Genomic DNA, 26,012 nt, shown 5'->3' with positions numbered 1-26,012 from the left:
TGGATTTTATTCTGCTTCACTTCTAAATCACGCTGGATAAAACCATGTGCCAAAAGGAAACGTAAATAATGATTATTAACATGTCTCTATCCACACACAAGATGGAAAAAAGTGAATCATAGCATGAGGGCATAACTCCAGGATAGTTTTGAGAAATATTGTGCAAAAGGAACATTTATGATCAGTAATTGCAATGAACGTCAAGTTTTTTCTTCGAGTTTACAAGCCACAAAATCAACAGCATCCTGCACTGCATGTGTGCAGAGAGTCAGGCAGAAATGCCAAACACGCCCGGAAACCACTCGCATGTGGGAGAAATCTTTCTCCCGAGAGCTGGGTGATGCACATGATTGAGATTCTTTACCACAAAGTGAAAGACGTATATTCCATATTGCTGTCATCTTCTCTTCTCTTCAAAACTCCCATTAACACAAACATAGCATTATTTGCTTCCTATTTTCCACAAACTCAGCACATTTTTTATTGGGCATATTTTTCATTTTAAACAACATTTACTGAGTTTTTTAATCAGTGCCAACCAACCACCCACTGAAACACATTTCGTTCACTTTCTGAAATTCTCAACACGTCTCTCCGACATATGGGGAATCATTTGCGTCCTGGTTGGAAGCCACATGTACAGCTGTGTATTATTGCAGCTACCTGACCCCCTTTTCTCTTAAATGTCATGCTTTTTTCTTCTGACCTATCCATTTTATCTGTAGATAATAGCAGTAGGTATGGTATTTTTATGTCCGCTTTTATATTCTTAATAGTGTCTGGGATGAAAACACCATGAAGGCTGTTAGCGTGAGAGTGTTAGCGCAGTATGATGCTCATTCGCTCTTAACAAAGTACACAACATGCTCCAGTCATTTCTCACTGCCTGAACAGAGAGTTTTTTTTTTTTAAGTCAACATTTTCTATTGCCAAGTTTGGTGTTTTCCTGCTGGTGGTAAAACGATAGTCTAGACACAACTAAAAATGTCAGAATGGCCTGGAAATCTCAGATCAGAACATTTTAATGAACTGAATAAAATGTAGTTAAGCAGCGCTCATCATAAGATTAAATATATACAACTTTTCTTATCAATTAACTTATCTGGACACAAATTTGTTTGTTAAATTCAAAATATTTTCTTATGTTTAGCCATCCCAGATGCTTAAAATAGCTTACATAAACTTCTTCAGTGGTAGTTATTTTAAAAAAAATTCAAATAATTTGTAGCCCCGTGATGGACCTGTGCCCCACCCCTTGTGAAATACAATCTGGCAACCCTGGTCACTGGGAAGATGATCGATTGTGCAGAGCAGCACTACACCAACATTATGGTCCAGGACATTCTGTCTGTGAATGAGCTATGTCTGTACCAAATATACTGAGTTTCCTATATGAAATCTCTACCCTGCATTTCAGGGCCACTGTACGGTAGGTTAAACAAACAAACAAACAAACAAACAAGGTGCAAGAGGATGGCGGGCCAACTGATATCTTTTTATTTTTTATTTCTTGGCTTTTTTATTTATTTTCTGACAAATTCTCAGAATTTCTGAGATTAAAGTCATAAATTTGCAAGAAAAAGCTTAAATATTCTCTGAGCTTGGAGATTGTAGTCTAGTCTAGTCACAAATTTACAAGAAAGAAATCTCAAAGCAACAGGAAACTTCTTTTGCACAAGTACAGCAAAGCCAAAAAAAAAAAAGGACATAGATAAACAAATGTGCAGTTTACACATCCATATCCGGTTGCATCCAGGAAGTGTGATGATCACATGCTTCCCAGTTGGAGTGCATTCTGGGAAATGGAGTTGAATCTCTCTTAATACTTTTTTTTTTCTTTTAACAGTGTGTGAGTTGGAAGACGGCTCTCGGCTCAGCCATGGTATAAGTACTGTGATGACGTTGATCCAAGTTTGCAAAATGAAGTGATGTGGTTCCTTGAAAAAAAAAAAGTTTTATTTCTTGTAATTTGTGACTTTTTTCCTCACGAATATTCACGACTTGGTCGGCACGGTGGTGCAGTGGTTAGCACTGTCGCCTTGCAGCAAGAAGGTTCTGGGTTCGAGCCCAGTGGCTGACAGGGGCCTTTCTGTGCGGTGTTTGCATGTTCTCCCCGTGTCTGTGTGGGTTTCCTCCGGGTGCTCCAGTTTCCCCCAAAGACATGCAGGTTAGGCTAATTGGTGGCTCTAAATTGACCGTAGGCGTGAATGTGAGTGTGAATGGTTGTTTGTCTCTGTGTGTCAGCCCTGCGATGATCTGGTGACTTGTCCAGGGTGTACCCCGCCTCTCGCCCATAGTCAGCTGGGATAGGCTCCAGCTTGCCTGCGACCCTGCACAAGATAAGCAGTTATGGAAAATGGATGGATGGAAATATTAGACTTTACACAGTCGTAGAATATCATATTTCTTTTCTTGAAAATTTACAACCTTAATCTCAGAAATTCTGAGCTTGTTCTTTGAAAATTACCCCCAGCTCTGTTTATATATACTGTACACACACACACACATACATATATATATTTTTTCAAGCAAAGTGTCATCTCACACCAAACATTGTCTTTGTTTCATTTATTATGGGTTACTGATTACTGTTTATAGTATTTAACCCATTTTTGATCCACAGCATTTCTTTACACGTGCCTAAGACTTTTACACAGAACTGGATAAATTATATTTTTTTTACCTACAATGGTCCTAATACACCTTCATACAGTAAATATGATTATATTGAAATATTTAGTCATGCTGGTGCTAGTTGGTTGATCAGTGTTGTATTTTCATCATGTATTTCTGTAAGAAGTTTGTGGTTATGGTGGTATGAACATGTGGTTCATACATGTTATAGGAAGGTAGGCCAGTTCAGTTATTCAGTTACAGTGGCGTTTAATAGGAGAAAAAAATGTCAACGATCTCAAACGGCTTAACTCCTTTCTACGAGATGATGAGCGTGACAGTATTGATGATGGTATTAACAGGAAGGTTGAAGCTTTGGAAGCTGCTCTGTGCAGATGTGAGAGAGCTGGATGGAGGAAAAGACTAAAGTACTGCCGCATTTCTCTCTTTAGGTGGAGATGAAGCAAATTCCACTGTCACTACTATTAGAAGGTAGTCAAATGGCATTGTGGGTAATGTTGGTGAAAATAGATCAAAAAGAAGTTTGCTCATTCGTATTTTATATCATCATTCTCAAAATTTATATGAGGTATTCATTTAAAAAAAAAAGAGATTGTCTACTTTGTTCAACAAAGCCGCAACTAAAACCACTTTCACCAACACACGCTTCCTGTCTGTAAAAACCTACCAAGTTCATCACAGTCAATCTGCAACCGCTTCCTGGCCCCCTCCCTAACAATTTCCCTAGCTTTACCCTTTTACTCATGCCTCTATGGTCTTCTTCTCTGGATATCCTGCCACGCTCCTCGTTTCATCTCTGCAGGTTAATCCTATCTGGATCGTCACACTAACGCCGGCCCACAGGGTACTGTGAAGCTGGAATGTAGCCTCACATGCTTGGTGTAATACTTTTCATTACTTCAGTCTTTGAAGTGCAAAAGTGTCTCTTGTTAACAAGGACAAAACTACCCGGTGCTAATTATCAGATGGTGTGTGTGTGTGTGTGTGTGTGTGTGTGTGTGTGTGTGTGTGTGTGTGTGTGTGTGTGTGTGTGTGTGCATCCGTTCTTCAGCTGTCGAGAAAGTGCCCGAGCTCTTTTGATGAAAGAATTAACTCTCAAAATATATACAGTATCATATACGTATCTCTAATGTTCATGTTTCTCTTTTACTGCCTAAAAAAGGACTAAAATTATTCACAAACACACCCATGTTCTCCTGCCATCCCAAATAGCCTACATTTATATCACTAACATAAGCTAGTTTGCTAGTTAATTGTTAAAAATTAGTCTGATGTTATATCAATAGATAACTTGTGTTTAAGGATTGGAATCTTGATTTTCATTGTCATATAACAATAACAAAATGGTTTACAATTAAAAAGAAATTTAATCCGAATCACTTGCATTAGCTAGGTGATCTTGCTAGCTAGCATTGCATGTTAGATAACCAAGAATTGTATGTTTATTCAACAAGAATTTCTGTTTGTTGAAGTTGTATGGCAATGAAGCAATAAATAAATAAATAAATAAATAAATAAAATCATTGTTAGCCTAACAGGAATATCATAAGATATATGTGACTAGAGAGACACTGTGACTAAAGTCACATTAATTTGTGCTAGCTGACCTTGTCAATCGATGGTCAAGGAAACGTTGTGCCCTGCCGCCCTGAAAAAAAAAAAAGATTGAAAAAAAATCATGAAAATTGACAGTTATAAGTGATTGAAAAAAAGTCTGTTTTTCACAGGTCATTTCAGTTTGGTGAACCAGATCAGCACCAAAAGTCATAGCAAATGTAAATCAGCCCAGAGGTATTCTTCATGTGAAATTTGGTGATGATTGGTCGAAAACTGAGGGAGAAATAGCGTCCTAAAAAACAAACAAACAAAAAACCCTGTTATAATAATAATAATAATAATAATAATAATAATAATAATAATAAAGTAGAAAGATCCTGACTGAGAGTAACAATTTGTGCTACCGCTGCTAGCGCAAATTAATGAGGTGAACAAGAAGCTTCAAGTTGGCAGAACTCTCGTCTAAACTTGAAAATATTACGAAAGCCAGTAATAACAGTAGTCAAAAGTTGAGAACACTCAAAAATCACTTGCAGCATGTTGCCTTGATAATTTGAGTTTTCTCACCATTTTCGTTTTTACAGTCTGTTGACTTGCTCATTGTTTCACATTTTAATTTTACAAATATTTCTTATAATCGAATATATATCGGATAAATTCCTTACAAATGAAACCAGAGCAACTGAAACATAACTTTTCCCAACATAGAAACATATGAGTCATTCTAGAATTCGGGGTACATTTTGCGTCTCTGAGATAAACTTTGTTACTTTCCACAAAAGAAATCTATTGAATCATTTTTGAACAATAACGCAAATGATGACAAATTAACTCAAATTCTGAGGTAAAATGACAAAATTGCATGATGACATATTTGAGGTAAAATTTTGCAACTGCATGACATTAACTCAATTTTGAGGTAAAATATCACAATTGCATTATGTTAACTAAATTTTGAGGTACAATGTCACAAGTGTGTGATATTAACTCAATTCTGAAGTAAAATCTTGCAATTGCCTGATATTAACTCAAATTTTGAGGTAAAAATTTTCAACTGCATTATATTAACTCCCAATTTTGAGGTAAAAGGTCACAAGTTTGTGATATCAACTCTCAATTTTGAGGTAAAATGTTGCAATTGCCTAATAGTAACTCAAATTTAGAGGTAAAATGTCAAAATTGCATGATGACATTTTTGAGGTAAAATTTTGCATCTGCATGATATGAACTCAAAATTTTGAGGTAAAATGCCACAATTGCATTATATTAATAAAATTTTGAGGTAAAATGTCACAAGTGTGTGATATTAAGGCTAAATCACATCGTGGATGAAGATTAGATTTATTTATAATTGACACCACCTTATATTTTGGGTCTTCACATGGCAATGAAAAGATGCAAAACAGACACATGCTGGTTTTCTCATATCACAGTCCACAATGGATCCTGTTATTAAAAAAAAAGCAAAAAAGCAAAAAAAAAAAAAAAAAAGCAAAAACCAAAACAAGGCCTGGGAGTGTGTATATGTGAGCATGTGTGTGTGTTTCCTGTGATAGTGTTAAAGCCTGGTTTGCCAGAATTTCTCAGTCTTTCCATTCACTTTATCAGAATGTGATAGCACACAAACAGATAACTGAATTTCTCAGGACACACACACACACACACACACACACACACACACAAAACAACGATCGTTTCACAGCTGCTTGGATGCAACTCTTGTCTCTTGCCTAATTTATGTGAGAAATATGATTATAGTCAGCTTTCGAGCACATTATGTTCTAGTTACTGATGATAACCATCGCTGATTAGTGCTCTCACGGAACCTAATACTGTATCATCACTCAGAAACACAGAGCTGTGCTACTTATATGCATCTATCTCTATACACATTTTACTTACACTGAACATGCTTTTTAAACAAGTGAAAATAATCATAGCATAATAAATTGTTTAAATGTCTTTAAATGCATATGTAAAGAAAGTACTAAAAAATGGCCTGGTAATATTTTTACTGTTATTATCGACCATCAGGAGCTATGAATTATCTGTGTATTTAACAGTTATTCCACAAACTGAAGTCGTACGCGCCAAGTCGGCTATAATCCATGTACGACGAGATTGAGTGGAATAATTGTTTTATTCTATCCACATTCACTGGATTTTGCGAAACAGAGCATTTTTATTTTTTTGCAAATCCGATCAGTAAAAACTTTATACAAAACGTCCGAAGAAATAATTTACACTTAGAATGTAAACAAACCGGCGAAATGACAGGAGTAATTTGTGAAAAATGCAATAATAATAATTATTGAAAAATAATTTTAAAAAAGATATGTTCTTACCATCAAATACTTTTATTCCATATTTTGTTGCTTTTTTTGTATTTTTTTGGGGTTTATTTTCAAGTAGAGTTTTTATTTCATCCTCGACTTGTTCAGCAACATGCTCTGCCATTTTGTTTTGCTCTATTCATGGTATATGAGCTGATATCCTAGTAGTAGAGTAGCCAATCAGAGCACGCGATTGCTCATATCCAGTGAATGTGGATAGAATATTATTGATTATTGTATCTTTACACGTACAATGGCTTGTCACTGGATCAGTTCCCTCTAAGGTACTTATTTGTACCTTTTATGTACTGCTTGGGAATATATATATATACACACATATACACATATACATTTTTGGCCCTAATAAGGTACATATAGTTACCTTGAGGTCCAATAATAAACCCTTGGGGGTATATTAGTGTCTGTGTACCTTGGGGACAGAAATGGACTCCTATTGTACCCCTATTTCTGACAGTGTAGTAATCTTGCTAACTTGGTAGGGACAGGTGGACATGAAAGTGAGACAAACTGTCATTATTAGTAAATCTATTTTTATAGATTTACTGACTTTGTAAAGCTTTGTGACAGTGCCTCTCGTTAAAAGCACTATACAAATAAAACTGAACGAGTTGGAGTCATAGAAATTGAATAGAATTGAATAGAATTTATTTTTTGATTTTGTACACAGTACAATTAAATGAATCAACCCAGAACATGCAGTCTGGACTAAATATATAATTAAATCATTTTTAAAATAAATAATTTAAAACCTTTTGCACAAATCATCTTGTATTAAAACAGACTAAATGTTGCACACATTAAAGCAGTGTTTGAGATCTAAACTCAGCTGCTGAATACTATAAACACGTAACAAAAAAAAAAAAAGATTAAAGTGCTAGTCTTACGAAAATGACATCACCCCTGGGAATTATACCTTATAAAATTAGACATGTTACATAGTTTTCTGTCGAAATTATATTTTAATACGAGACCGGGAACATGTTCTGTTTGGCTCTTTGAGTCCACCATTACTCGAATGCATTCACAGTAATTAAGTTATTGTTAATTCAAGGGACGTGACATCATACTCGCAATGCTTGAAACGGCATTGAACGGCATTTCTGGCTTCATCTGCTTTGCAAAATATAACACGTTTTTAACTATTTTTTTATTCCAAAAACAAAATTAAAATCAAAGCACGCCTCCTAAGACTGAGGTGTGTCGTTCAAGGCTGTTGAAGTGTAGCCGATTAAAAAAAAAAAAGGCAGAATTTTGAGCCGTTATAAATCCAAAGTCGGCAGGACACTTCCGGAATGAAAGGGTTCAATTTATGCGGAAAAAGAGATGTAACTTTAAGCTGACAGGATGCTTTGGTGTCTGCGCCATACATTTTGAAAAAGATAAATCTGTGAGGAGGTCCGGGTTCGAGCCCCGTGGCCGGCGAGGGCCTTTCTGTGCAGAGTTTGCATGTTCTCCCCGTGTCCGCGTGGGTTTCCTCCGGGTGCTCCGGTTTCCCCCACAGTCCAAAGACATGCAGGTTAGGTTAACTGGTGACTCTAAATTGAGCGTAGGTGTGAATGTGAGTGTGAATGGTTGTCTGTGTCTATGTGTCAGCCCTGCGACGACCTGGCGACTTGTCCAGGGTGTACCCCGCCTTTCGCCCGTAGTCAGCTGGGATAGGCTCCAGCTTGCCTGCGACCCTGTAGAACAGGATAAAGCGGCTACAGATAATGAGATGAGATGAGAGATAAATCTGTGAGGCAAATTCACATCGAAGGATTTGAGTGACGTCTGGGATGCAGAGCAGTTCCTACAACCTGGAAACTAAAGTCAGAATCACCGTCCCAAACAGCAAAGAGCTCACCGCCGCACAGGAAGTGTCGAGCTTGTGTTTGGCCTGTTGCTTGAATTGATTAGTTGTCCTTCATCAGATCAATAACATTCTCAGGTAGTTTCTCCGTGGCCAAATATTTAATATTAAATGCTTAGATAGACGACAGACAATTACTGATCTAAAAGCAAACCTAAACATGCTTATTCACTCTGAGTCACTTCTTCGTCCTTGCTGTCATAAAGTTGTGTCGAGAGCTTTACAAAAGAAGGCAGTGACGCATATGACGTCACACATGCAGCGCCGCTGAACAATAAATCACTGCGAGGTAATGGCGGACGAGCTTTTAGTGATTTTTGGAACAGAATTCAGATGCAAAAAAAAAATTTTTGAACCAGTTTTTTTATCAGTGAACTTTACAACCTATTTGAGCGTATCAGACACAGAAAACCTGGGATTTTATGACGTCATTTTCGTAAGACTAGCACTTTAAATATTGATTAAATTCAAATCACTAATTTGGACATGACGGACTTAATTAACCAATTGCCTGCACAAGTGTGCAATATTGATAATAATTGTGGTTTTATCTCTGTTATATCTCATCTCATCTCATTATCTCTAGCTGCTTTATCCTGTTCTACAGCATCGCAGGCAAGCTGGAGCCTATCCCAGCTGACTACGGGCGAAAGGCAGGGTACACCCTGGACAAGTCGCCAGGTCATCACAGGGCTGATACATAGACACAGACAACCATTCACACTCACATTCACACCTACGGTCAATTTAGAGTCACCAGTTAACCTAACCTGCATGTCTTTGGACTGTGGGGGAAACCGGAGCACCCGGAGGAAACCCACGCGGACATGGGGAGAACATGCAAACTCCGCACAGAAAGGCCCTCGCCGGCCCCGGGGCTCGAACCCGGACCTTCTTGCTGTGAGGCGACAGCGCTAACCACTACACCACCGTGCCGCCCCATCTCTGTTATATGACATGTTTAAACACACCCACACACACACCCACACTTCTGTGCCATGCTGCATACGTTATGTCAATTTTGATCATCCATACCCTCATTACACTGCACAGCTGGTCTTAAAGACCGTACAGTCACTCAACTGTCATTTATAGACCATCAGGAGGAGAAAAAAAAAGGCTTTAGAGCTGATACAGCGCTGATGTGCATTTGCATCTAACAATGACTGATTATACGACTGGAGTGAGTGGCTGTCTATAAAAAAAAAAAAAAATCCAAAAGGAAATATCTTTGGTCTGACGCAGCATTGTATATCCTTCCATCCGTAATATCCTGAGGCTGTAACTGCGTCTTTTTGATTCTTTTAATCACTTAAAATGCTCTTTTGATCGCATTTAATTAAAGGCAAGCAATTACCTGCACTGAAATTAGCAGCATTTGAATGCATCCATTTACTTGATTAAAGTTAGATGATGAGCTGGAGAGAGAGAGAGAGAGAGAGAGAGAGAGGTCAGCTAAACCTAGCCAGAGCTCTAGAAGAAGTAAGAAGTGGAAGGAGCAGAGGAATCAGGTGTCTGCGATTGAAGCATGCTACCGTACAAAAAGCCACAGGTAAATAAATGACGAAGGATTGGCATGTCACGTCGTTGTCGGTTGAGCTCGGCTGAGTATCATGTAAAGCTCACCGAAACTCGAGTTCTCACTGGCATGGACTCTGATTACATCATTGCAAAACACAGACTTCTCCATTTCTCTCACTCCCACACACACCCTCTTGGCAAAACCCACGTCTGAATGCATGCTCTACAGAGACTTATTGGGCATGCAGCAGTAAAGCGCAGGCCAGCCCGGGACACCTGACCCTGTATGATACACGATCGGCCAATTAGTAGCCGAAACAATCCTGACCTACATGAACACGAACAGCAGTCGGAAAATTTGACTCACTTCTTTAACTCTGTCTCTGTGTCTGCTGCTATCTCTGTTTCCCTCGACCTCAAACATACCATTATTCCCAACTTGAAATAATCTCTTTTACGGCTTTCCCAAGGTAAGCACGCAGTAGGCAGCTTTGAGACAAACCAGAAAGCCACCAGAGCAGGAAGATGAATACAGATCTGCCGCCGCTGCTTTAAGGAGTCACGGATAACACCGCTCTTGTGCTTCTGGGTGGGTTTTTTTTTTTACTGAAACAGGCAGAGGAACAGGTAGCCAATCAGATCTCACTGAACCGCAGCTGTCATCTTTTATCTTCCTGTCGAGAGGGTTTATATGGAGCTCACCATGTTTTGTGTCAAAGTGCCCTCAGAATGAATGCTTCTCAGCTCTTCTGCTCTGCTCCGTCCAAGAGTAATTATTTTCTTTTTTTTACTAATAGTGGAAAAAAAATGCAAAATATAATTTTTTTCCAACCTGTAGAACAGGATAAAGCGTCTAGAGATGATGAGATGAGATGAGATGAAACCATATGTGTCATTTTTATAGAAAGATTATACACTACCGTTCAAAAGTTTGGGGTCACCCAGACAATTTTGTGTTTTCCATGAAAAGTCACACTTTTATTTCCCACCATAAGTTGTAAAATGAATAGAAAATATAGTCAAGACATTTTTCTGGCCATTTTGAGCATTTAATCGACCCCACAAATGTGACGCTCCAGAAACTCAATCTGCTCAAAGGAAGGTCAGTTTTATAGCTTCTCTAAAGAGCTCAACTGTTTTCAGCTGTGCTAACATGATTGTACAAGGGTTTTCTAATCATCCATTAGCCTTCTGAGGCAATGAGCAAACACATTGTACCATTAGAACACTGGAGTGAGAGTTGCTGGAAATGGGCCTCTATACACCTAAGGAGATATTGCACCAAAAACCAGACATTTGCAGCTAGAATAGTCATTTACCACATTAGCAATGTATAGAGTGGATTTCTGATTAGTTTAAAGTGATCTTCATTGAAAAGAACAGTGCTTTTCTTTCAAAAATAAGGACATTTCAAAGTGACCCCAAACTTTTGAACGGTAGCGTACATATCAATCACAAGCTACTTCCAGTAAGATCGTGCGTTCTGATTGGTTTCTCGGCGAACAGTATTTTCCCGTAATGCCCATGGGCGATCACGGACTTTCTTTCCAAGGCGCCGCTTTACAATGTTGCAAAAAACAAATAAAACCAAAAAAGATGAATTGGAAACCAAAATGGAATCAAAAACAGCCAAAACACAAAAGACAAACAAGAGTCAGCGAATTATTCGAGAAATGAGCAATGAAGAGCATTCAGAAAGCGCTAACCGCTAACAGAAATTCCATTTTGAAACCGCTAGCCGTTTATTCTGCATGCGTGACTCAACTACGTTACAAATATGACGTGAGTGAAAGCAGCGCCACGGTTCGTTATAATGACCGTCTATTTTAATCTTAGAAATAAAAAAAGGCATATAATGAACAACTTATTAACCTTGCTCGCTCCGTCTTTACAACAAAATATCAGAACGAGGTCTTTTTGTACAGACCAAGCCGTAGGCTCAAGACTTTGGTCTGATATTTTCCTGTAAAGACCGAGCAAGCGAGGTTAATAAGAAGTTAATATTTGCCAAAGTTTTTCATACAGTCTCATATAACACTACTACTACTACTACTACTACTAATAATAATAATAATAATAATAAGTCATAGTAGTCATAGTTGTAATAGTATGGTATTTCTTTGATTATATGCATTTTTGTTTGTGGTCATGTGCAAACAAAGTGTAAAAAAACATTAAAACAATAGCAGCAGATCCTTTTAACATAAATTATTAATGGTAAAAAAGAAATGAATGAAATTGTGCGTAGCGTCTTCACAAAAATGCATCATCTGATGTCATTTTGTCATATTATATTCTAAAATGGATAATTCTGGTTTTAAAATCTGATTGGCCGAGCCACATTCAAATCAGAGTCCTCCTGAGACCGCATCGCAATACCTGAATTCTGTTTTAATGCATCAGGTTTAAAATCAACACACTTTCGGTTACACTTAAGCCACTGCAATATGGTAACCCTATGCAATATTTGCTCATTATGTTGCTTAGCAACCAAAGATTGGAGGAATTGTTTCTTGCGAAGATTATGAATAATAAGTTACATTTATTTACCAAAAACTGGATTTGGTCAAGTTTTCATCAAGATTTTCTAAAATCAATATAAACTCAGGGTTACGTTTTGAGATTTTGATCAATTTTTCTGGTTTTGTTCGTCCGACAGTTCAAGACATTTTGATCTGTGTGCCTGGTGTTTATCTTCTAAGAACTGCTGCTGCAATCATCGAGACTGTCCTGTGCTCATCTCAGGTTTCTTATTCACAATCTGCTCACACTGAACATTTCTATACACTTAGTACTGTTTGTCTTTCCTCTTTTACTCCTGTATAATACTGTAATGATTCATTCGCGCATTATCCAGAAGAGGATGGGTTCCATTTTCAGTCTGGTTCCTCTTAAGGTTTCTCATTAGGAACCGAAATCAACATCTGGGTTTCTGTAAAGCTGTTTTGTGACAATTACTGTAAATAAACACGTGCTAGACAAATTAAACTGAAGTGAAATGATATTCATTATAACAAAATATACTTTGAACGGGATCTTAAATATTTTTGTGTGGTTATATTCCATATTTCATTCTTATACAATCTCTCTCTCTCTCTCTCTCGCTCATATGAAATGAATGATTAGTCCAAAGGTGAACACTGGGTCAGGATCCATTTATCCTCCACAAGCAGGACTGGAATTGATCACATTATTATATTAAGACGGTCTCTGATTTGTTATAATCAGGCGTGTATTGGCAGTTCTTCGCTGCAGGCCCTGCTCAGGAGTTGAGGACACTTCAGCAGCCTCGGGTCAACAAGTCACGGGCCATTTTGCAACTCCGAGCGGCCTGTTGTGACCTTTTGATGAGCACTTTACAAAATGGAGGGGAGGCAGGAGCACAATGGAAAGTGGATGAGAGAGAATGGAGAGATTAGGAGAGGAAAAGTAGTGAGGTAATTACTCAGCCATGACAGTGAACAGCATGCCGAAGGTGTGAGGTCACTTCCTCAGATTCACGGATTCAAAACAGGATCCGGGCGAGATATATATTGTCTTGAGAAAACAGCAATATTCAGCGTTGTATTTTTCTTCGAACTGTCTTACATTAACCGTTTCGTTTCAGTTTTTCGTCCATGCAAGAGTTAAGGAATGGACGTTTTGGCATCGAGTCTATTTGGCATCCATTCCTAAACATTTAATCGTTTAAGTAGAATAAGGCATGGTTTAATAACAGGGCCGGGGGTTAAACTGTGAACAGAGGCTGATTGTGAGCGAGTCAACAGACAACATCACTCCACCGAGAGGCCTCTTTTACAGTCATGGCATACTTTAGTGATAAAAACCATCCTTTTTTTCCCCTCTTGTTTATACCCCTGAACTCTATATGGAAGCAATTAGTACAGACTAAACAAATTAAAAGGTCTAAGAGGCATCGGGAGTCAGAGGGCGATTTAAACACACAGCGAATAAAAGCTCAAGGCAAAAACTCAGGCTCAAATTCTCGCCCGTACCGTAGCGTTTCATTTTTCTGTTACGTATAGATACTAAAATCACATCAGAGACACCTTTATGAATTAAAGACTTCACAAAAGGGGTTTTCTGTTTTGCTGTTTATTTACGACATTCTGGAAAAGGTCACATTTTATAATGAAGGTTTGGTAGCTCAAACTCAAGCTTATCTCATATTGATGCAATTTCACATTGTCCCAAATGTTAAATAATATACTGGAAAGGAAACTGAACCTCATCCGGTGTCTGGCAGCGGCGTTATCTTTGCTCAGAGGTCTGCTTGTGTTTTGTTATTGAACTTGTTTCCCATTGGGATAAAACAGCTCTTCAGTTTCCTATGTAGTTGTTCAGTCCATTAATCAATCGTGCAATAAATAAAAGCAACAAACTTAATTAGTTTTTGATAATTGGATTATTCACAGTGGAGTGATGATACATTTATATGATTGGATATTGCGGTAAATTGTGTGTTTTTTTTTTTAAACATAAGTGATTAATAATTTAAAGCATGTACCACCTGGATTGTTATTTTTAAAGCGCAAATACGTCAAGGATCAATAATAATAATAATAATAATAATAATAATAATAATAATAATAATATTCTAAGCTCGGAAAGGCAATCCTTATAACACATCATCTTTAATGCTATATTTTCTAACAGTTTCAGAACCATGCCATTTATTTATAATATAAATATTTTATTATTGAATATATATATATATATATATATATATATATATATATATATATATATATATATATATATATATATATATATATATTATGCATGGTGCATTATCATATATTATAAATTCTAAAACTTTGGCCTCTTATTTGTCATACACATAAATTATGATTATGCTTTTTTTACATCAACTTTTCTGTTTACTTCATACCATTTTTTTTTTTTTTTTTATTGGATACAAATGCTGATTTTTAACACAGCTCCTCAGGCATCAATGAAATTCCTGTTTGCATTTTAGACTAATAAATAAATAAATAAAATGGAAGATATGACCCAAATAATAACTGATATCGTGTGTAAAAACCCATGGGTCGATCAGTGATGTAGAAAACAACTATATAAATAAATAAATAAATATATTCTACTATTGTACTATCAGTATAGAGTGATTTTTTTTTTTGTCAGCTACATGACTAAATATTCATGACTAAAAACACCACTAAATATCTAAACATCTAAAACAAAGGATTAAAATATGTTGCTCTGATGCCCTTTTGAATAAACACATTGACTGCACTGATATACATACTGCATGTTTTTATAATAATAATAATAATAATAATAATAATAATAATAATGATTATTGTGGAAGAATTGCAATAATAAACAAAACAATAAATGTGAAAGTGTCCCATGTCATTTAATATCATAATATGATCCATTCAGATGCTACAGTATTGGGTTATAGAGTTGTCACATTTGCACATATACTGTAAGTTTTTACAAAATCGTACTTAAAACCATCAAGTCTGAAACACGACCGAAATCATTTAACATTCATATGTAAAAAAGCAAGACTGTATTTTTGTCATCTGCTTCATTACTTACTCTTTATTCCTCTTCCTCTCTGTCTTCTCAGTCTTACTAGTGCATTACACAGTGCCTGCTCTCTCTCTCTCTCTCTCTCTCTCTCTGCATCTCACGAGGGTGTTTTGGGTGAAAAACATCTGTATTTAAATTATTCCACTTCCTCAGGCCTGAATAGACTCCCTGTGTTCTAAACAACAACAGGAAGTAGACCTTTTTTTTTTTTCCAATCACTGCACTTAACTAGGCAGGAGAATTTCAAGATGCCGGTACACAGATGCTGTAAAACATTGCTAGTAAACACATAAAACACTGACTGATGTTAATTAATAATGCAATTCAGTGATTCGTTTATTCGCTGTTTACTGCTGTAATCGTAACATCTATAACATTGTTTTGGAAAGGAAAAGTTTCACCGGATTGAGGATCGACTCCAGGGATTTAAATAACTACCATGATTTCAGTGATCTGCAGTTTTTCTTTCTTTCTTTCTTTCTTTCTTGGAACTATTTTCAAACTGAAATTTCCATCCAACTCATCTCATCTCATCATCTCTAGCCGCTTTATCCTGTTCTACAGGGTCGCAGGCAATCTGGAGCCTATCCCAGCTGACTACGGGCGAAAGGCGGGGTACACCCTGGACAAGTCGCCAGGTCATCACAGGGCTGACACATAGACACAGACAACCATTCACACTCACATTCACACCTACGGTCAATTTAGAGTCACCAGTTAACCTAACCTGCATGTCTTTGGACTGTGGGGGAAACCGGAGCACCCGGAGGAAACCCACGTGGACACGGGGAGAACATGCAAACTCTGCACAGAAAGGCCCTCGTCGGCCACGGGGCTCGAACCCGGACCTTCTTGCTGTGAGGCGACAGCGCTAACCACTACACCACCGTGCCGCCTCCATCCAACTCAAAAAAAAAAAAAAACTGTAAAAGATGCTGGGTTGGGTCATGAGAACACACCAAGCCATTTACACACATCATCCAAATCCAAGCTCTAGATTAATATTTACAGCTCATAGTTAGGACACTGAAATCCTGTTCTGATGAGAGACATGGTGTAGCGATGAACCCTGAACCGGTAGCAGTACTGAAGTGTGTATGTGTGTATATACACACACTTAACTGTGTGACTAAAGCTTTGGAGTTGATTCATACATAGTTTACACAGTTAAACCCATCGATAAACCAGCAAGAAGCTGCAGTCGGAATTTTGATGATAGACTGTGGAGAGAGAGAGAGAGAGAGAGTGAGAGAGAGTGTGTGTTTGGGTTTCTGGATGACAAGAAAATAAAACCCCGATTTTACACTTTATCTACAGAACAAAATTAAATCCTCAAATCCTCATGCAATATTATTTTCCTGCTCAAAATAGCCTAAATATTACAACTGGAATTAAATTTAATACGAGTTCAAAAGCTTGAACCCTTTCCAGCATACGCTTGTTAATTTCTGATTAAAATGTCTAATATGCACTTACTGGCCACTTTAATAGGAGCACTGGTATCTGATCTTATCCAATTATCTAATCAATCATATGACAGCAGCGCAATGCATTAAATCCTGCAGATACAAGTCATGAGCTTCAGTTAATGTTCACGTCAGACATCAGAGAATAAAATAAAACATGGGAATAAAACATGATCACATGATCCCTGAAGGGCTGGTTTGAGTATTTCCGAAACTGCTGCTCTCCTGGGAATTTCGCACACAGCAATATCTCTAGAGTTTCCACAGAAAGGTACAAGAATGGTGGTTCTGTGGGCACCTTACTGATGAGATAGCAGAATGGGTAGACTGGTTTGAGCTGACAGGAAGGCTACAGTAACTCAGTGTAATCATGGTGAATAGAAAAGCATCTCACAGTATTTCACAACATTGGTGTGGGCTATAACACATCGAGTTCCAGTTCCAGTCCTTTCAGACAAGAACAGGGCTGGATCACCCAACCTGGGCAGATGAACACTGGGAAAAGGATCCATTCTGAAATGCTTTTCTGCTCACCAGGGTTGTAAAGAGTGTTTTTTTCTTTCTTTTCTTTTCCTTTTAGTCATCATTATAGCCTTCTATCATTTCTCATGCCTTTTATTGTTTCTAATATTTCTAACCTTTTTTTAAATACTGTCCTCAGCTATTCTACATCTTCGAGCTAAAGGTCAGCTTGGTGAGGTCATGATGGTGCATTTTAGACCAAGGGTGAAGGGTCAGCTGGTGACTTCCACACCCCCTCATCAAGATCAATGGCGCTTGAGCCAATTCATCACAGGTCTTCCATACGAATAACAGCAATGACATGGCATTTAACAGCCAGTCCTTTCCTGCACCCCCCTCCTTGTACTAGTGGCTGTTTTCAAGCATCATATCTTTTGCCATACTGTAGAACTGCATGTCATGACTTGCGCTGCTAAAGTTTATTTAGGTGAGGAAGAGTCACACATCATCAGCCTCACCCTCTCGTCCCTGCTCATCCAGATCCAGTGGCAGGACAGAGTCGAGACAACTGGGAATGAGCAGGGATGCAGGAGCTGCCGGAGGGTTGACAGGAAACATAGCCAGCTGACTGCCTGTGGGCATCCCCTCCAGATTTTTAACCAGGTTGTCTCCCTGGCTATTGGACCCATAGCTAGGACAAACATTGGTGAGTACTAGAGCATGTCCACATGCTGGTTGGTCATGCATACTGCACCTCTGGGGCCACATGTTGCTCCGAGATCCCCTACATGTCAGCTTTGGGTCGCGAAACCCAAATTACCAGGGTGGCCAGTGGGGAGGCCATGTTGGAGTCTTGGGTAAGGAGAGGTTATGACTGGCAAGAGAAGATTGATTCCATAGCTGCTTCCCAGTTCACAAGTAGCTGCCAGCCAGTGGCTGGGGACAGTTGGGCTGAGTTGGGATAGGCCAACTACAACCTAACTACAGCACTACACTTCACTTACCCCTGTGACTTACATCACCCCATTGCTGGTCGCATGAACAACCAGTGTATCCCCAAAGTGCTACTGCATGGAGAACTTGTGGGGGGGCAAGCACCAAGTTGGACACCCCAAACATCATTTCAAAGACAACCTCAAGGCCACATTTAAGAGCCTTAACATTGCTGTACAGAGCTGGGAAGATCTTGCCTCTGACCAACCAGCATGAGGTGTCAAGTCAGCTGAAAAGCATCGCAGAGCCACAGCTGAAAGGAAACGGGCAGTGCAGAAAGCTAGAGTAGCCACCACCTCCACTCAGCCACCCACTGACCCAAGGTGCAGAATATGTGGCAAACAGTTCAGAGCAAGAATCGGACTCAGTCACCTCGGAAGACACGCAGCCAACCAGTGAAGTCATGGTTCTCGTTGACTTCGATGGACAAGCAGAGAGAAGGGCAAGTAATCAGAAGGAACATCCCCCTCACCCTCATTACTCACTTCCTTATCTATCTATCTATCTATCTATCTATCTATCTATCTATCTATCTATCTATCTATCTATGTCAAGGTAGATCCTTGACATAAAAAAAAAAGTTGGAGGTTTTGTGTGTATGTGTGAGTGAGTGGTCAGGTTTATATGATCCTTAGCTATCTTTGCTCACTGCATATTTGTTGTAGCTGTAACCAAATACTAATATCTCATCTCATCTCATTATCTGTAGCTGCTTTATCCTGCTCTACAGGGTCACAGGCAAGCTGGAACCTATCCCAGCTGACTACGGGCGAAAGGCGGGGTACACCCTGGACAAGTCGCCAGGTCATCACAGGGCTGACACATAGACACAGACAACCATTCACACTCACATTCACACCTACGGTCAATTTAGAGTCACCAGTTAACCTAACCTGCATGTCTTTGGACTGTGGGGGAAACTGGAGCACCCAGAGGAAACCCACGCGGACACGGGGAGAACATGCAAACTCTGCACAGAAAGGCCCTCACCGGCCACGGGGCTCGAACCCGGACCTTCTTGCTGTGAGGCGACAGTGTTAACCACTACACCACCGTGCCGCCCCAAATACTAATATATTATTCAGAATGAACAGATTATGTATTCTAAACAGATGCAAATACAGATACAGATGAAATAAACACCAAAGGTGCTTTGCTACAAGCAGAGACTGCAGGAGCAACTATGGATGTGGATGTTTAGGTTCTATCTGGTGGAGTACCACGGTGATCACAGGGACCCCTCCGCATCCTCAGCAGGTATCTCAGGGTCACAGGTGTTTCGCCCCTTAACCTGTACACCTCTCCTGAGTGGGGCAGCGAGGGCTGAGTTAGCCTTCACCTGCGGAGGGGATCCAGCTACGATCCCTTGACAGCCACAGCCACCTGGAACAACTTTCGGCCACTGCGGCTATCTCCCTGATAGCCTTCTGTACCTGTCTGGAGTCAAGTCCGATTTTCTGTAGAAAACTGCACATAGATGAGGCAGGGAAACCCCGAGCCCCAACCTCAATTGGGTAGAGGGTGGCATGCCACCCTGCGAGGGTCGCCTCATCCACTATGTCCTGGTACTTAGCCTTCTTTGCCTGGTGGGATATGGCTAGCCTCTCTTCCCAGGGAACAGTGAGTTCGGCGAGGATGATGGACTTTGAGCTCCTAGAAAGAAGGATCATATCCGGTCGGAGGGTAGTTGCCACCACCTCCTGAGGAAAGACCAACTTCTTTCTAAGATCCACCCTCAGCTCCCAATCTGATCCGCGGTATAGCATTGATGGTAGGCAGTCAGGTCTTTTCTTTGAGACTTTGCTGCCTTCTGGCTGGAAGCTTGTGAGCCTTGGTGGTATTGGTGGCTGTTTGTTGGCGTGGCACCTCTGTAGTTCGACCCACTTAGCGACCTCGGTGAGGACTTTGTCATGTCTCCACCGGTAGCGCCCATCCGCCAGGGCTTTTGGGCAGCTGGTCAGAATGTGGTTCAGTGTGCAGAGGCTGGCGCCGCACTGGCCACAGGATGCCTCTTGCTCCTTGCCCCAGACCTTTAGGTTGCTTGGTGTGGGTAGGAGATCAGCCACAGCGCGCAGCAGGAAACTCAGCTTGCCTTGGTCAGTGCCCCAGAGCTCCTTCCAAGACAATGATCTCTCGAGTACCCCCTCCCACTGCATCCAGCGCGCCTGGGAGCCCAACCCCACTGCTTTAACTCGGCGGTCTTCTTCAGTTGCCTCCCGCACCCTCTGTACCACCAAGTCCCTTCTGTCTCTGATGTTGCTTTTCGACCAGCTCTTAACGCTGTAGTTGCCAAGCCCGAGCCGTCCGCGACACGCAGTGCCCACAATTTCCTGGTGCCTCCAGTACGCTTCTGCTTCTTTCACCGCCTCAAGGGGTTTCCACTTCCTACCGCAGTTGATGGCGGCACTTGCATGCCTCACTTTTGTGTCCCTGGAGTCCAAAAGCGTGCATGCTGCCCTTGCCTTGGTGGCCTTGAATTCTTCTATGACAGAGGAACATGGTAACCGGAGAATTGATGACCTGCTGTAGAGGTTGACTGAGCTGAAAGCTGGAGGAACGCCCAGCCATTTACGGATAAACCTGCTACAGACCCTCTCCATTGCTTCAACTCTGGTCATAGGGAAGTCATAGAGCAGAAATGGCCACTGAAGTCTTGGTATGATGCCATGCTGAAAGCTCCATACCTTGAACCTGCCCAGCAGCAAACTCCTGTCTATTCTTCTCAGCCACTCCTTTAGTTGGGCTGCAGTATCCTCAAGGTTCCCGCTGTCCTTCAGGGTACTGTCATAGCTCTTCCCCAGGCACCGGATTCGCTCCTCCTGGATGGTTGGAATCTGTGATCCCTGGATGCTGAAGGTATTATTCGACAGACTACCCTTCACCATGCACAAGCTCCTGGATTTGCCAGGCTTAAACTGCATACGGCCCCAGGTGGCCATCTTCTCCAGTGAGCTCAGGACCCATCGTGTCCCAAGAATGGATGGGGTCATCACGGTGATGTCGTCCATGAAGGCTCTGCAGGCTGGATGCCTTGTCCCATCCGCTGCCATTGGCCCTCTACACTGAGACTCTCCGGCTCTGAGCAGCAGGTTCATAGCTGCCACAAACAGAGAAACTGATATGGTGCAGCCAGCCATTATCCCTTTTTCCAGCCTCTGCCACTCGGTGGTAAAATCCTGCACGGTGAACCTCATGTGTAGAGAGCCCATATGCGACATCACCAGGTTGATGACCTCTGATGGCACTTGGTAATGTTGCAATGCCTTGCAGATAAGCTGGTGTGGGACGTTTGGGTAAGCCTTGGCGAGATCCAGCCAGACCACTGAGAGAGACTTCTTGTTACTTTTTGCCTCCTTAATTATCTGGCTGATTACCGATGTGTGCTCCAAGCACCCAGAGTACCCCGGTACTCCTCCTTTCTGGACACTTGCATCGACATAGCCATTGGCAAGTAAGTATGAAGTCAACCTTCTAGCGATGATTGCCCAGAAGACCTTCCCCTCGATGTCCAATAGGGAAATCTCTCTAAACTGGTCAAGGCTTGATGAATTCAGCTCCTTGGGAATGAAACAGCCCTCTGCCAGTGTCCACAGCAAGGGTTCTTGCTTCTTCTTCCACAGTGTGCGCAGGAGTGTGGCCAGTCTCCTTAGCAATTGCGGGCAGTTCTTATAAATCTTATATGATGTCCCTGATGGACCAGGAGCAGATCCCGCCCGAGCTCGTCTCACTACTGACCTTACTTCTTCAAAAGTGAAATCTGCCATGTTGAACGGAGTGCTTGGGTTGGGCTTTGGGATAGGGAAGGGGCACTCTCCTAGTGGTAGGTCTCTGTTGGGGTCGCTATGTGCTGCCTTTACAGCATCTTCCACTTCTTCCTTGGAACATGCCAGTCTCCCGCTCTTGGGCTGGCCGAGGAGGTCCGATGTATAGCGGAATGGATTGTTGAAGAAAGATTTCCTCTGCCGACGCTTCTCTTTCTGTCTTTTCCGCGTTGTCTCTGCCCTTTGCAGCTGGAGTAGGTTTCTCCGCACCTCTGAACTTAGCTCACTCAAGGCTTCCTTCTCTTGATGTTCTGCCTTCCGCCACCTCTTCTTGAGTTCTCGCAGATCTTTACGCATTTCGGCAATGCGACATTGCCTTCTACTGGGGCCTGATGGCTGTTTCTCAGGCTTTCCTTCCTTAACTCCAAATCTGTCGTGGCATGCTTGGTACACTGTCTCCACCAGAGTCTTGATCTTCTTCACAGCATCCCCTTTCAAGGTGTTGTCTAGGATGATGCTGAGGTCTTCATCCAGTTGCGCCCACCTGTGGTCCGTGGCGGATGGTAGGTTTAACCGCGGCTTCTTTGGCAAGCCCTCCATGCGCTGGGCTTCTTGGCTCATCCTTGAACTCGTAGCAGGTACAGCTAGGGGGTCCTGAGCACTGTGGTGTGCCTCCTGACTCTGGACCTCCATCGACTGACAAACAGGACTAACAAACTCTGAGATTAAACTCTGGGTTATGCTAGCTGTTTTGCGCTGCTGCAACTGCTCTTTGCACTTGGATTTGCCTTGGTGAATTTTCACGCCGTGCTCGTTCTTAAAGCTTCTCCCACAGATGGAGCACCTTCTATTTACCTCACTGTCCTGTCTTTCCGCATCCAAGTTCGTAGTCCTCGTATCATTGTCCGGGTCAGTTGCCGTGTGATCCGTCCTTGACAGCAGATTATCCTCCCCCCCTCCTCGGTCTGCTTGGGGGTATTCTCTTTGATTAGTACTCGTAGCATTTGGTGCAGTCTGTCGGGGTGCTAGCCCTAGGACTATTGCGTGCCGTCTTTCCGTGCAGTCATCCATTCTTTCATGGAAGTCCGTGGGTCTTCCCCCACCGCCAATGGGCCTTTCCCCATGGTCACGACAGTTAAGATGAAATAAACACCAAAGGTGCTTTGCTACAAGCAGAGACTGCAGGAGCAACTATGGATGTGGATGTTTAGGTTCTATCTGGTGGAGTACCACGGTGATCACAGGGACCCCTCCGCATCCTCAGCAGGTATCTCAGGGTCACAGGTGTTTCGCCCCTTAACCTGTACACCTCTCCTGAGTGGGGCAGCGAGGGCTGAGTTAGCCTTCACCTGCGGAGGGGATCCAGCTACGATCCCTTGACAGAGAGATCCCTATACAAATAGGACGTACAGTCCATTAAAAAAAAAAATAGCTTGCCTGAAATGTTCACAGGGTGTCTTAGACTAAAGGACTGGGATCTGGCATTAAAAAAAAAAAAAAGTTGGAGGTTTTGTATATATGTGTGAGTGATGAGTGGTCAGGTTTAATGCTTGTGGAATGGAACAAAGGCTGTGTTCTTTAATATCAGTGTGTGGTACTGTATGATGCATTTGCAGCATCAATCAATCAATCAATCAATCAATCAATCAATCAATTAATTAATTTATCCTTAGTAATTGCCTGGTCAGGTTCACAGTGGTTGAAATTAGACCATTACTTTGTACTATTTTGTGAAATATTGCAGGCAGGTACAAAGAATAATAACTATTGGCAGCATTTAAAACAAACAAACAAACAAATGGTCCCATTCACATCTCTAGTTGATTATGAACTAGAAAGATGTAGCTAAGGTTGAGGAAATGTCAGAGCCAGAATTCACAAACCATGCTCACACTGATAACATTTCTACATCTGGGTTTTCCAAGGCATAGTGGTAGAGTTCATATTTAATTACAAACAAACAAACAAACAAACAAAATGCTTGTTGAGTCCACAGAGCCATTTAACAATTATTCCATGAAATCAAGTGGTACATGAGCTGATAGCTGACGAGGCGCGTAGCACCAAGTCGGCTATAAGCCATGTACAACGATATTGAGTGGAATAACTGTTTTATTCTATCCACATTCACTGGATTTTGAGAAACAGAGCATTTTTATTTCTATTTTTTTGCAAATCTGATAAATAAAGACTTTATACAAAACGTCCAACAAAATCATTTCCACTTAGAATGTAAACAAACCAGCGAAATGACAGGAGCAATTTGTGAAAAATGCTATAATAATAAATAATAATACTTGAAAAATTAAAAAAAGATACGCTCTTACCATCAAATGCTGTCATTCCATATTTTGTTCCTTTTTTTGTATTTTTTGGGGTTTTGTTTTTGAGTCGAGTTTTTATTTCATCCTCGGTTGGTTCAGCAACACGCTTTGCCATTTTGTTTTTCTCTACTCATGAGATGATAGCCTAGTAGTAGAGTAGCCAATCAGAGCATGCAGTTGCTCATATCCAGTGAATATGGATAGAATAAATATAGATATTTGCTATATGGAGCATTAAGCAAATACAGAAAAACCTAATGTCTCCATAATTACTGTGCTTATAATGCTTTGCATGTTAGTAATTCCTTGTAAACATTCAACTTTAATGATTCTTTATAAAGCTCCAATGATGTGCTATAAGAAGTTTCTTGCTAAGTTTCACATTTCATTATAATATTATACAAATGTTAGCTAGTTTTCAACAGCTGGAAACTCCTATTAGAAATGACCAAAGTGTTAAATGTATTCCTGCCTCATGTCCACTGTTCCCAGGATAGAATAGGATCCGAATCCACCTGAATCCTGAATCAGGATAAAATCTCATCTCATCTCATTATCTGTAGCCACTTTGTCCTGTCCTACAGGGTCGCAGGCAAGCTGGAGCCTATCCCAGCTGACTACGGGCGAAAGACGGGGTACACCCTGGACAAGTCGCCAGGTCATCACAGGGCTGACACATAGACACAGACAACCATTCACACTCACATTCACACCTACGCTCAATTTAGAGTCACCAGTTAACCTAACCTGCATGTCTTTGGACTGTGGGGGAAACCGGAGCACCCGGAGGAAACCCATGCGGACACGGGGAGAACATGCAAACTCCACACAGAAAGGCCCTCGCCGGCCACGGGGCTCAAACCCGGACCTTCTTGCTGTGAGGCGACAGCGCTAACCACTACACCACCGTGCCGCCCTAGAATTAGTAATTAAATTTTAAAAAATATATGAAAAATAATTTTTAAAAAATGGACTCATTTATGACAATTCCTACACATTTTTCATGAGATGTGAATATAATGAATACTAATGCAGTCCAGAAAGGCAGCACATGTGGGCTAAAACCTGAGCAGTGTCTCACAAATCTGGACAGTTTCAGTGTTGGATTGAAAGCATATGATAGAACCGATGTATGTTACCATAAGTCATGGTCCATTTAGTTTAGTCCTGAGTAATGCTTTGAAACTTGGTTCTTCTTACAGTTGTATCATGCACTTTGATTAAATACCTCATTAGTTTACTTTACTGTTATTTCCTGTGTGCTGTAAATGAGAGGTTTGAGCTCCGATCATTAATTTGCCTCAAAAGGTACAAAACTTTAAGATTTCTCAACTATACATCGCCAGTAACTTTAGTAGTGCTTTATCACCCAGGAAAGTGAATGTAGTGTACATTTAAATATTACATAAGACACCAAACTTGATCTTGAGAACCATGTTTGTGCCCTGAATTAGTTCAGAAAATCCTTTCTATCCTACAAGGACACTTGAGCGTGTGTAAATGTACATAATAGCACAAACACAAAATGT

Source organism: Neoarius graeffei, chromosome 27 (genome assembly GCF_027579695.1).
Source record: "Neoarius graeffei isolate fNeoGra1 chromosome 27, fNeoGra1.pri, whole genome shotgun sequence".
Classification (NCBI taxonomy): Eukaryota; Metazoa; Chordata; class Actinopteri; order Siluriformes; family Ariidae; genus Neoarius; species Neoarius graeffei.
The sequence above is the reverse complement of the archived record's forward strand: the minus strand, read 5'-3'. Positions refer to the sequence as shown.